Raw genomic sequence first — 12066 nt, forward strand, 5'->3', positions numbered from 1 at the left:
AGCAGTCATAAGCTGCGCATCATTAGTGGTGTAATTTATGCATATCTCAGTTATGTGTAATAGATTAATTTAAACTTTTTATTTTTTTTATTTTTTATTTATCTATGATTATTTTGGGAAAGTTCAATAAAGATTCATCAAACATCACCAAAGTTATTAGCAAAACAAAAAGTGCTCTTTCTACGGAAACTCTGACTCATGTATAACTACACAGTGGCACCGGCCACTGTATAAAATATATATATCTACATTACTGATGATCTCCGAAGTCTATGGTGAAGCAAATTATACTAATGCCAATTACTTGCAACTGGTAAATTTCAGTTTGTTTTGTTTTTTTACATATAACTCCACTTTCACATTTGTTTTTTTTCAGTGAATGTGAGTGTGTGTGTGTGTGTGTGTGTGTGTTGGTGTGTGCATTGTGTGCATGTGTGTGTATGATGCAATTTTTAAAAAAAATACTGCATGGTAAACTACAACGTTGTAAGTGTACCAAATCAATAATCTGTGTGGTACTTACCTGTTTGGTAAAAATCTGTGTGTCTTTCCCGTGCATTTGGGCTATGATAGGTGGCAAGTATTTGCCTCCTGTCCAGTAGAATCCTTGTTAATGAATGGTCTGTCTGGTTTCCCCTGCCTTTATTTTTATGGCAAGCATTTGCCTCCTGTCCAGTAGAATCCTTGTTAATGAATGGTGTGCCTGGTTTCCCAAGCCTTTATTTATATGAATGTGTGGTCCTGCGGAACAAGACAATGCCAAAGGCTACATGGGTGGTAGTGCTGAATGGGAGCCATTTTGGACTCTCCAACTCAGGAGATACTCTGTCTATCACTCATTCTCCAATGCTGTTCTCTTTTCTTAGCTGTGGAAATGTGGCTTTCTTAACCCATAAAATGTGTTCTTCTAGTTTTTAAAATAGTGGGCAATGAACACCAACAATTAAATAAAAAAATAGATGCTGCTTACACTGCCAGTTCTCTCTATTACAGACAAAGGGCCAAAGTTTCATATCAGCAAGCTTTAAGCATTAGCTAATTGAAGTGCATGTTTCACATATTCCTACATACATATTTTCCAATACCTTATATGGTGCCAGATTGTCCACCAGCACCATGTTAGGAACAGCTCCAGAAAAGTTTGGCAGCCCCCTCATCTCATTCAAGATCCAGGCAGCAGGTTGCCACTCTCTCAGGGTGAAAGGGGATAGCTGCTTTCAAGTTAACTATATTGCATATGATACAGTTGTTCATGCCCTTGTACTCTAGCATCTGGATGATGGTAACTCCCTGCTCCATGACCTGCCAGGACATCATACACACCAAAGCATGTCATATCCATGACCTGAAGAAATATGCTCACATCACCCAATCCTGATGGAACTCCATTGGCTCCCCTTGCCAGCCCACACCTTTTTCAAAACCAGCTGCATCATTTACAAAACCGTCACAACCATCATCCCCATTATCTTGCTGACAAACAGGGCTGGAGAGACCTGGATATGTCTTTGACTTAATGAATCACCCGTTACCTGGCCCACCCGCCTCTTGCGCATCTGCTTTTCTTTCTAAAAAGCTCACAATCTCTAATGATTCTTGGCATACCTGCAATCAACACAACATCAGACTGCAAACTAAGAAGCAGCAAGAATAAAAACAAGGCGGGAGGAAGTTTTTGGCTATGTACCAAACATCAGGAACAACATCCACGCATCAATCAGGACCGCCCAAATGCTGCCCCAGTTTAGGACAGAATTGAAGACTCATATTTTTAAAGAGCACTACATTACAATGTATTAACCGTCTACAATCCAGCTTTCTCTCTTACCATTCATTGACTTTATGCTTGTCTTTGACCTTGTATAGCCCTCTACGCCTTTTTAGCTAAGTTCACACTATAGAAATACCATATATATGCATAGATAAATCAGAGGTGGCGCCATTGGAATCGGTCTCTCTCTTGCTCCTCTGAGACCATAGGATTCTTGCTGTCACCTCCTTGCTCTCAAGCTGCAGCCCCCATCATTGTTGCTCTCCTCATGAAGGAGGTAGTCATGGGTGGCCAGCAAGGCAGTTCTGAAGCCCATCCTCAGCATTAGAGGAATTTATAGGCATCTCAATGCCCCCCAAGTTCACCCTCTTCTTCCCCCGCTGACACATTGGTTGAAGTCAGAAAGTGATCTTCCTGAGGACTGTTTTGTGGAGGATCATCCAGGTTCCATTTTTAAAGTCAATGAAAATTACTGGATAATGAGAGGTAGCTGAGCACAGAAGTGTTTGGTCTGAACATGTATTACATCTACAGTTCTCCAGTTTGTCAATGTTTTTATGTTTCATGAACAAAGGAAGGTCTTTTTTAATGAGTTGTTATGTCTAAGTAGAAATTCGACACAACTTCATAGAGCAGGGGAGTCAGCTGGTCAATGTATTGGGAGTTTTATTGAGTCGCCTCTTAAGTGCAAGTTTGTGAATGTCATGGTGGAGTTTATATGCATTCAACTGATAGTACAGTGTAGAAGTAAAAAATAAATTCAGGAAAGGTTGTGGGCAGCGAAGAATCCTTCTTTGAAAGATACTATTGATATAGCAAAAGTGAAAGGAGAATTGTAATATTGTATGAAAGCAATGGAGACGAGGGAAGTAAGTAGCAGTGGAGAGGTATCTCTGTTGAGAAACCTGTGACAGAAGCATAGGTTGGGGTCACTAACAAGTTGGGAAAGTAGCAAACTGTTTGGAGGCAAAGAAAAGGATTTATTAGTTGTGTAAATTATCACAGCTCAGAATCTAAAAGCTGTTATGCCATCAATAATGTCTGACATGTGGGAAGAATAAATATTTCACCCACATGTGCCAGGCCTCTAATAAGACAAGTAAAGGAGGAGTAAATAAAAAAGTGTTGCATAATGAGATTGAGGATAGAACATTGAGTGTAGGAGAAAATTGTGAGGTGGGAGGAAGAAAGTCTAGACCCATAGCTGAATTTTGTATCAATGAAAGGAAGGTACATTTCATGGACAATTCTAGTTCAATTTATACAGTTGTATCCAAGAGTGTGCATTGGGATGTTTGGGCAAAAACAGGACTGATGGCAAATGACATCAACCCTGGGGGTTATCACAGTGAGACGATTGACATTGCAGGATACATAGATTCAGAAATCATTTTTCAAGATAGATCAATCAAGGGAAAAGTATATGTGGTTGAGGATGGCCCACCAATTCTTGGATGGATTCACCAATATGATCTTCATAGCACCATAAGTCAGAGGGCACCTGATCAGGTGATGGTGGTGGAAGAAACTGCAATAAATTACATTATCAATGAAGAAAATGATGTGTTCCGCCTTGGGGACATCAAAGGTTATATTCACAACATTGCTGTTAAGGCAAACGCTGTACCTCCTCAATTTTCATAAACTGAGGAGGATACCATTGGTAGTACGTGATGAGGTTAGAAGAATATTGCATAACATGGTGATAGAGAGAGTTAGAAACATCCAGGTGAATTTCACCTGTTATTTCTCAAAAGGTATGAGGGGAAAGGTCTGAGTGTGAACTTGAGCAGTGTGAATCAGAGCATTGTTGTTGATAATTTTCTATTACCAAACATTAATTAGCTTTTCTTACTACTGAAAGGTGGGAAGTATATCTCAAAACTTGACCTTAAGAATGCTTATCACCAGATTTGTTTTTACAAAGATGTTAAACATCTCATTTTAATGGAAAACATGGAAAACCCATGGTTACAAAGGGACCAAGGGTATATGATATTTTTAATGGACCAATGGTCCCTACAGGGAAACAATTAGGTGATCATTATAAGGCTGGCGGTCTTTGAACTGCCAGGGTCACGGTGGTGGTCTGACCGCCGCCAAAGCTGTGGTCCCAACGCTTTGGTGGCTGGTCTGACTGCCACATTAACTGCCACTGTCAGACCGCTAGCACTGCCAGTTCCTCTCCACTGGAGGGACTGGCGGTGTTGGCGGTCCCAACCCACTAGGGCAGCCCTGCATGCAGTGCCATCCTGGGGATTATGACCCCCCTCTCCGCCAGCTTCTACATGGTGGTTTCACAGCCATGTAAAGGCTGGTAGAGACGGGAAGCAGGGGGCCCCCCTGGACAGCCCTGTCTCGCTTTTCACTGCCTACATTGCATCTAAAAACTCTTACAAGTACACAGATTCCCTTATTTTAAAGGAAAAGGGAAAGGTATTTCATTTGTTACTGCAAACTTTTGAATGTAGTGTAGTATAATCTGATGTCGCAATTATCATTTCCAAAAGGATGAAATTAGCACCTGTGCATATAATAACATATATCAAAACCAAGCAACTAAATAAAATATATTGAAACCAAGCAACTCAATGAGGACACTCTCCCGGTATTCTTGTCACACACACACATTTTCATAATAAATTCTGTCACAAACTAGAAACATACACCCACTCCGACCCACCTGACTACATCAATAATATACATCCTGAACTATCTTTACTCCCAACTTTTCTCTCTTCACCAACACCTAACACAAATACACCAACATAACAACTTTCATTCACCCAGCTCTCATCCATTGCACATTTTAGAGCCTTTAAACATAACCTACATGCTTCACCACCACTCCTAGCTCATACACCTTCCACCCTACACAGATGCAAATGAAATAAACAACATGCCACTCTTTATTACTTCACATTGCCATGTCTATTACACAACAAAGGTACTCTACAAAAATAACACAGCTCCCCAACTCACTCTCAACCACCATCTACACCACCTGCACATGCAGACCCTTCAAAGTGCCTTCCAAGCCTGCTGGATAAGGAACACGATCTAGAAAAACAAAACTATTGCTGTCCTCATACAGCTAATACAAGCACTAATGACACACTGCTACAAGTTCAACAAATACTGCTCACTCTCCTACAAAACTAAGTCACACCACCACTAAAACACAATCTCTAAACTGTCTACTAATAAATGCTTAATCACTCTCTAAAAACAAGCACCACATTTACGACCTACTTACTGACCAACCACCTGACTTACTCTTCATAATTGAATTATGGTTAGGAGATGACATGACCTCAATATTGCATGAACCAGTTCCTCCAGGCTACTAAACTACCACACATAATCGTATAGGCAAAAGAGGAAGTGAATTAGCTGTTATATCCAAGCAAACAATAAAACTCACAAAAGCTGATGACGTTTCAATAGAAGGTTGCAAGGCCCTCATCACAAGATGCAACCGAACACCAACCTCCTGCTGTAACTTCCTTCTCCTTTACAGACCACCAGCTAGCAATGCAACATTCCCAGACACATTTCTAGACACAGTTTCAAACATTATGGGGGTCATTCTGACCCTGGCGGTCTTTGACCGCCAGGGCAAGAATGACAGAAGCACCGCCAACAGGCTGGCGGTGCTTCAAACCCCATTCCGACTGCGGCGGTAAAGCTGCGGTTGCACCACCGGGGACGGCGGTGTCCCGCCGATTTTCCCCCGGCGGTGATAATCCACCAGGGCAGCGCTGCAAGCAGCGCTGCCCTGGGGATTATGACCCCCTCACCGCCAGCCTGTTTCTGGCGGTGTACACCGCCAGGAAGAGGCTGGCGGTAACGGGTGTCCAGGGGCCCCCTAACAGGGCCCCGGCCTGCTTTTCACTGTCTGCATGGCAGACAGTGAAAAGCGCGACGGGTGCAAATGCACCCGTAGCACAGCCGAAAACACCGCCGGCTCCATTAGGAGCCGGCTCCTGTGTTGCGGCCTCATTCCCGCTGGGCCGGCGGGCGCTAACATGGTTAGCGCCCGCCAGCCCAGCGGGAATGTCGGAATGTGGGCCACAGTAAAGTGGCCGCATGGCGGCCACTTGGCGGTTCCCGCCTGGCGGGCGGCGGTAGTTGCCCGCCAAGGTCGGAATGAGGGCCTATATCACTACACTCCAACCTATGCATTCTTGGCGAACTAAACATTTGGTTTGACAAACCCAATATGCCCCATCCAAAAACCGTCATTACTGGTCTAGTCACAATGAATCTATATCAGATTGTACAAAAATCTACACACATCGCTGGACACATCCTAGATGTCATTTTTGCAAATCCAGGACTAGTTACCTTTCAAAGGATTACTTCAGTCACCTGGTCAGATCATCATTTGCTAGCTTTCCAACATAAAAAACACAAATCAACACACCGAAGACCACGTTATATTCATCCACCTATCGACCATGGAACAAACTCAATTTAAAATTTTAGAAACGCAACTAATATCCAACACTGATCTAAACACAATCAATTCAGTTGTAACGCTTTATGAGTGGCTACAGGAAGCTTTTGATATCCTAATACCATTAGAAACAACAAAACAGGACCAAAGAAAACAAGCACCTTTGAGAAATACAGAACTAAAGGTGATAAAACAACAAATTTGAAAGCTGCAATGCACCTGTTTCAAGACAAACAGCACTCAAGACAAACTTCACTGCAGAAACTTAACAGAACAAGTCAACAATCAAATAAGCTAAAAAAGAATACTATTTAGACAGAATTCAAAATGCTAGATATACAAATAAAGAATTTTATAAAAGTCTTACTACATTTTGTAAACCTAAGTGTACAGAAGGAAGTCATCATATTACTCAAGAATTCATAGATAAACTGGCAAAATATTACACAACCAAAGAAGACATGTTGGACTCCTATTTAAAACAAAGGACAACCACCAGCACCAACCCATTTCCAAAAATCCCATCCAAGAGTAGGCTAACCCAGCCTCTGCATTCCTTCAAACAAATATCACAAATTGCATTTATGGATCTGGTCAAGGAAAGCAGGCCAGCAGACTGCCCTTCTGAACCTTGTCCACCACAAATCTTCAAGAACATTCTTCTAACTGGGTCTGCTACCACACCAGTAAGAAGAATCATCAATAATTCTTTAACTACTGGAATATTTCCTAAAGACCTGAAAAAGGCACATCTATGCCCAATATTAAAGAAAACAACCCTGGACCTGCATGACCCCAACAACTACAGACCGATTACAAATTTGGCTTTCCTGGGCAAACTGATAGAAAGAGCAGCATTCACCCAGGTGTCACATATTCATTGAAGATAACTTCATACTTTCAGACTACCAGACAGGGTTCTGCCCAGGAAAAGCCACAGAATGTGCCCTCATTGCCATCTGAGATTACCTTAAAAACACAGTAGACTGCAACGGGGTCTCTGCACTACTTCTCTTGGACCTGTCAGTTGCCTTCGACTCAGTTGACCACGACACTTTAATACAAAGACTCTAAGAAGGTGATATAGAGGGTACTGGTCTTGAATGGATGACATCCTACCTTCAAAACAGAATAAATGTCATCTACACTCTCCCTTTCTCATCCAAACCGTACTTAACAAAAACAGGGGTCCCGTAAAGGCTCTAGCATCTCACCCATGCTTTTCAACATCTAAATGAAGTCATAACCAACAATGATCAATGAATTTCAGCTCACATGCTATAACTGTGCAGATGACACACAAATAGTACGTAAACTGGAAAGCCCCAAAGACTTTAGAAATTCACAAATCTTCAGTTGCCTCAGAGTTGTTGATCAGTGGATGATATACAGTAGAGCCATTTCAAATTGAATGCTTCCAAAACTGAAATATTAACATGTGGTAATTGGAAAATGATGACCCACTATGCACCTTGCCTGGTGATCTGGGACCACCTCCTAAAGTATCTAAGGAAGTAAGAAATCTTGGAAATACCATGGACTCCAAGTTATCAATGAATGTCCAAGTGACAAATTAGCAAGATTAAGCTTCATTACTATGAAAACTCTGCGACCTATCTTCCCCCACCTGGGATTGCCACAGAAAGTCCAGTCTACTATTTCCCCTGTACTGTCTAAACTGGATTATGCTAAGGGCCTCTACCATGGATCTTTCTTATCAACCATGAAAAGAATACAACAGATTCAGAACTCTGCTGGCAGACTACTCCTACATGTAAGGACACAAGCCCATATCTTCCCTACCTTAAGGGCCCTACATCGGCTACTGGTTGTCAGAAGATCCACCTTCAAGCTTCTTTTTATCACCCACAAAGCAATACATGGAACAAGATCCCTTTTCATTAGGATTAAAATCACCAAATACATTCAACAAAAGAGCCTCCACTCCAGATTGCCACCTCGTCTCAATATCTCACCATATAAGAAAAAAAACATAGGTGTCACATCCTTTTCCAACCAAGCAGCCACACTGTGGAACTCATTACCCCAAAACACAAGATCCACGGATAACTGTCTTATCTTCAGGAGACTATTCAAGAGTTGGCTCTTTCCTACATAACCACCAAACTCAAACACTAATGTACAGCATATCACTGTGTACATAAACATATATAAGATGATTATGTGTATGTACCTCTTTGTACAAATATGTGTAATCATTATGTTAATAAATAAAATAAAAATAAAAATAAAAAATATATATATATATATATATATGTGTGTGTGTTCTTTAGGACTGCGTAGCAAATGTATATAGTACTTATGGTTAAATATATTTATATATATTAATTTATGCTTAGCATGTATGTAGGTCACTGAATAGTTTTTTATAAGTTATTTGAATAGATGCTTATGGATCTCTGTTTTATTTATCTATCACAATCCGTAAATAGTATCATAAGTATTTTTTCTACAAGTGTTTCACTATTTAACTGGTGAGGAAAATATAAAAGCAAAAAAGTAGTTATACAAATTCACAAATAAATTAGCTTAACATACAGCAACACTTAAAAGTCTGCATTTATAAAATACCACTTTAAGGGGGTTATTACAACTTTGGAGGAGGTGTTAATCCGTCCCAAAAGTGACGGTAAAGTGACGGATATACCACCAGCCGTATTACGAGTCCATTATATCCTATGGAACTCGTAATACGGCTGGTGGTATATCCGTCACATTTGGGACGGATTAACACCTCCTCCAAAGTTGTAATAACCCCCTAAATCTTGATATATTATCTTACTTATACAGTATATGTATACCCTCTCTATGTACTTATGTATATATTTATTTATTTATTTACTCCTAATGTAGAAGAAAAACAAACAAATAACATTTGACTCTATCCAATACACTACTCTTTATTTCAACCTATACCTCTCTCAATATATCATCTACCTTCACTCTCTGAATCATCCCAAACCTCATTCTACCACTATGATCTCCAAAATAACCATTTCTAGACTCTTCCCTCTTCTATACCTCCTTGGGTCACCTCATTTTACTACTGTGATCTCCCAAACAACCCTTTCTATTTTTTTCCCTCAGGTATCCCTCCTGTGACTCATCCTAAACCTTTTTTTACTAGTATAATCTCCCTAAGAGACTCTTCCCTCCTCAATATTTCCTTTTACTCATCCCAAACTTCATCTTACTACTCTGATCTCACAAATAACACTTTCTACACTCTTCTTTCCCTCCATCATACATCTGTTGTTTGTATTCAATCCAAACAACAGACACAGCTCAAATTAACTCATGTTTCCCAATACTAATCCACCACTAATACTTTTTGGGTTCTGGAGTAGCATGCTACTTGCTGAAAAAGTGATTTGACGCCTCGGCAGTGGTAATAAGCACTATAAATTTACAATTACAATAATACAGGCCATGTGTTTTGTGTCTGGTCATATTTTCTGTCCCGGTCCGACTCTGATGACATCCACTCAAATTGATATTCCTTTTAATATGGGCTATTACTGCCTCTATGTTACTTGACACTGCTACCAGTTGGGACTGCTGATTACTGTAGTAAGGTACAGGGTTTTTACTGAAAGCACATTGGGGGTTTGCCTACTGGCTCTCCCTTGTAAATCTATGTTGTATCTCAGGATTGGTTCCCTCATCCCCCATCTATGTGAAGCGTGCATGAGAGAACTTGGATGCCTGTGAGGTGACGTACCCATGTAGAGGAGTATGTGGACATATGTAGCACCTAAGTTTTCAGGATCCTCCACACTGTTTAGTGGTAGTCAGTGCCTCCTGCCCTCCTTCTTCCTGTTTGTCCCGCTACACTGCTCCTTAGATTGTATGTTCCTCCTGAATGTTATTTTAAGCCAAGTGCAACTGTCATGTTCATTGGTTCTGCTTGGAGCTAACTTTGAATCAGTTGAACTTGTATCAACTGCTCTGGAAATTGACAAAAGCTAGCTCTGGAGTATATCTACTTTTCACCTCATACTGAAGAAACTCAAGAGGTGCTGAAAGACGTTGGGTGTGGACTGCCATGCAGACGGAGGACCTGTCTGTCCATTCATCATGAGTTCATCATTGAACGTCTTGTTGTAGGATGGTTGGAGATGATGAGCCTGCAGTAACTGCCCTTCAAACTGTGTTCGGCCTTGTTTGAGCAGCCCCTGAAGCTGGTCATTTGTGTGCTGCTGTGGGAGAACTCCTTTGTTTCATGACGATGTACGACTGGCCTGTCTGAAACCTTGGGACTGCTGTAGCTCTCTCTGTGGTCCATGTGCACATCTGGTGTTGCTTTGCCAACTACCAATGACTGTGTGAACCCGTGTACTATATCCTTTAATCCAGCACTTATTTTGTGGCTGATGGCTGTGTGAACCTGTGTGCTACAACCTGATTTAGCTGCACATGTGATTATTGATTGTGCTTCTCCCTGCAATCACCATACCTCTTCTGCAACTGATGACTGTATGAGCTTGTGTCCTACACTCTACATTCTCTCCACCTCTATGGTGACCCATGATTGTGCACACTTATGTGCTACACCCTGCATTCACCACTCATCTGTGGCTGATCAGTGGGGTAAAGCGCCCCCCAACACTGGTGGTGAGAGAGGCCGGCCAGAACTTCCGCCCTCACAAGTTCAAAAACAGAGGAATCGTAGCGGCTGCGTTGGCCACTAGCCGGTTCCAGACGCCACATGCCGGTGGGGGGCTATTTAACAGCCCCCCCCAAGAAGGCTCGTCCTTCTTATTCCAGACGCGGCGGCTGGAGCTTGCGGGGGCCTGCAGTTGTAGATATCGACTGTGTTTGGCCTCTTTCATCGGCGTGCAGCAGGCAGACTCACTCGACCCCTGTAGTGTTGGAGCCTGGTTGAGGTAGTGGAGTCAGCGGAGCTCGCGGGGATATCTCTAACGCCTTTGCATACATTGTGTATGTTAAATTATACATTTTCAGCTGCGCCTCAGGGTAGCCACTGTTACTTCATTACATCATGCCACCTAGCAAGGCAAGCGCAGGGAAGAGAAAAGGGAGCGACCCAGAGTTATCCCAGTTATTGAAGATGGTTTGGGAAAAATTAGGCAATGATGACACTGACAGTAGTGACGTAGCATGAGATAACGAAGATAATGGGGCTAAGAGCAGTCGTCCTAGACGGTAACATGTAGCCGCTTGTGCGGCGTTCCCCCCAGTGCGGCGTTCCCCTCAGTGAAGCGCAGAAATAAAGGGAAGGCTCCTGCTTCCGCCCCTCCTAAACAGGCTTCTACCTTAGCGGTCAGTCCCCCAGAGCAGGTCGCGTGCCCGAGATGCCAGTTCCCGCTGTGTGTGTGCAACCCGAGCTTCAGGGTATGAGTGAGGGAGCATCCATGTCAACGGGTCAAGGTGTGGCTGAAGTTTTAGCTAGTATTCGCAAATCATTGGCATCCTTGGCACCCGCAACGGTGCCAGGGGTCCCACCAACTCCCTTGCCGGGGGTTCCAATGTCAGCAGCGCTAACCTTGACACCCCCTGCACCCCAGGTACCCACGCAGCAGGCGCAGGTCCAAGATCCATCCAGGCAAGCCTTACCTGAAGTGTCTAGACTACTAGCAAGTATTAATGGCCAGGCTAGTAACCCCCCCGCCTATAGCTCCTTGGAATTCAAACGATTGTTTGCAAAATTCTTTAACGGAACTGAAACGCCAGGTAGATGCGTTGGCTGCAGCACATATCTCAAACTCACTGCAGGCAGCATCAAATAGCCCGAATGTCACCCCAACACCGAGCGCTGTGAATGCTGCAACCCCTTTAGTTACAAATGTGTTGC

Source organism: Pleurodeles waltl, chromosome 1_1 (genome assembly GCF_031143425.1).
Source record: "Pleurodeles waltl isolate 20211129_DDA chromosome 1_1, aPleWal1.hap1.20221129, whole genome shotgun sequence".
Lineage (NCBI taxonomy): Eukaryota > Metazoa > Chordata > Amphibia > Caudata > Salamandridae > Pleurodeles > Pleurodeles waltl.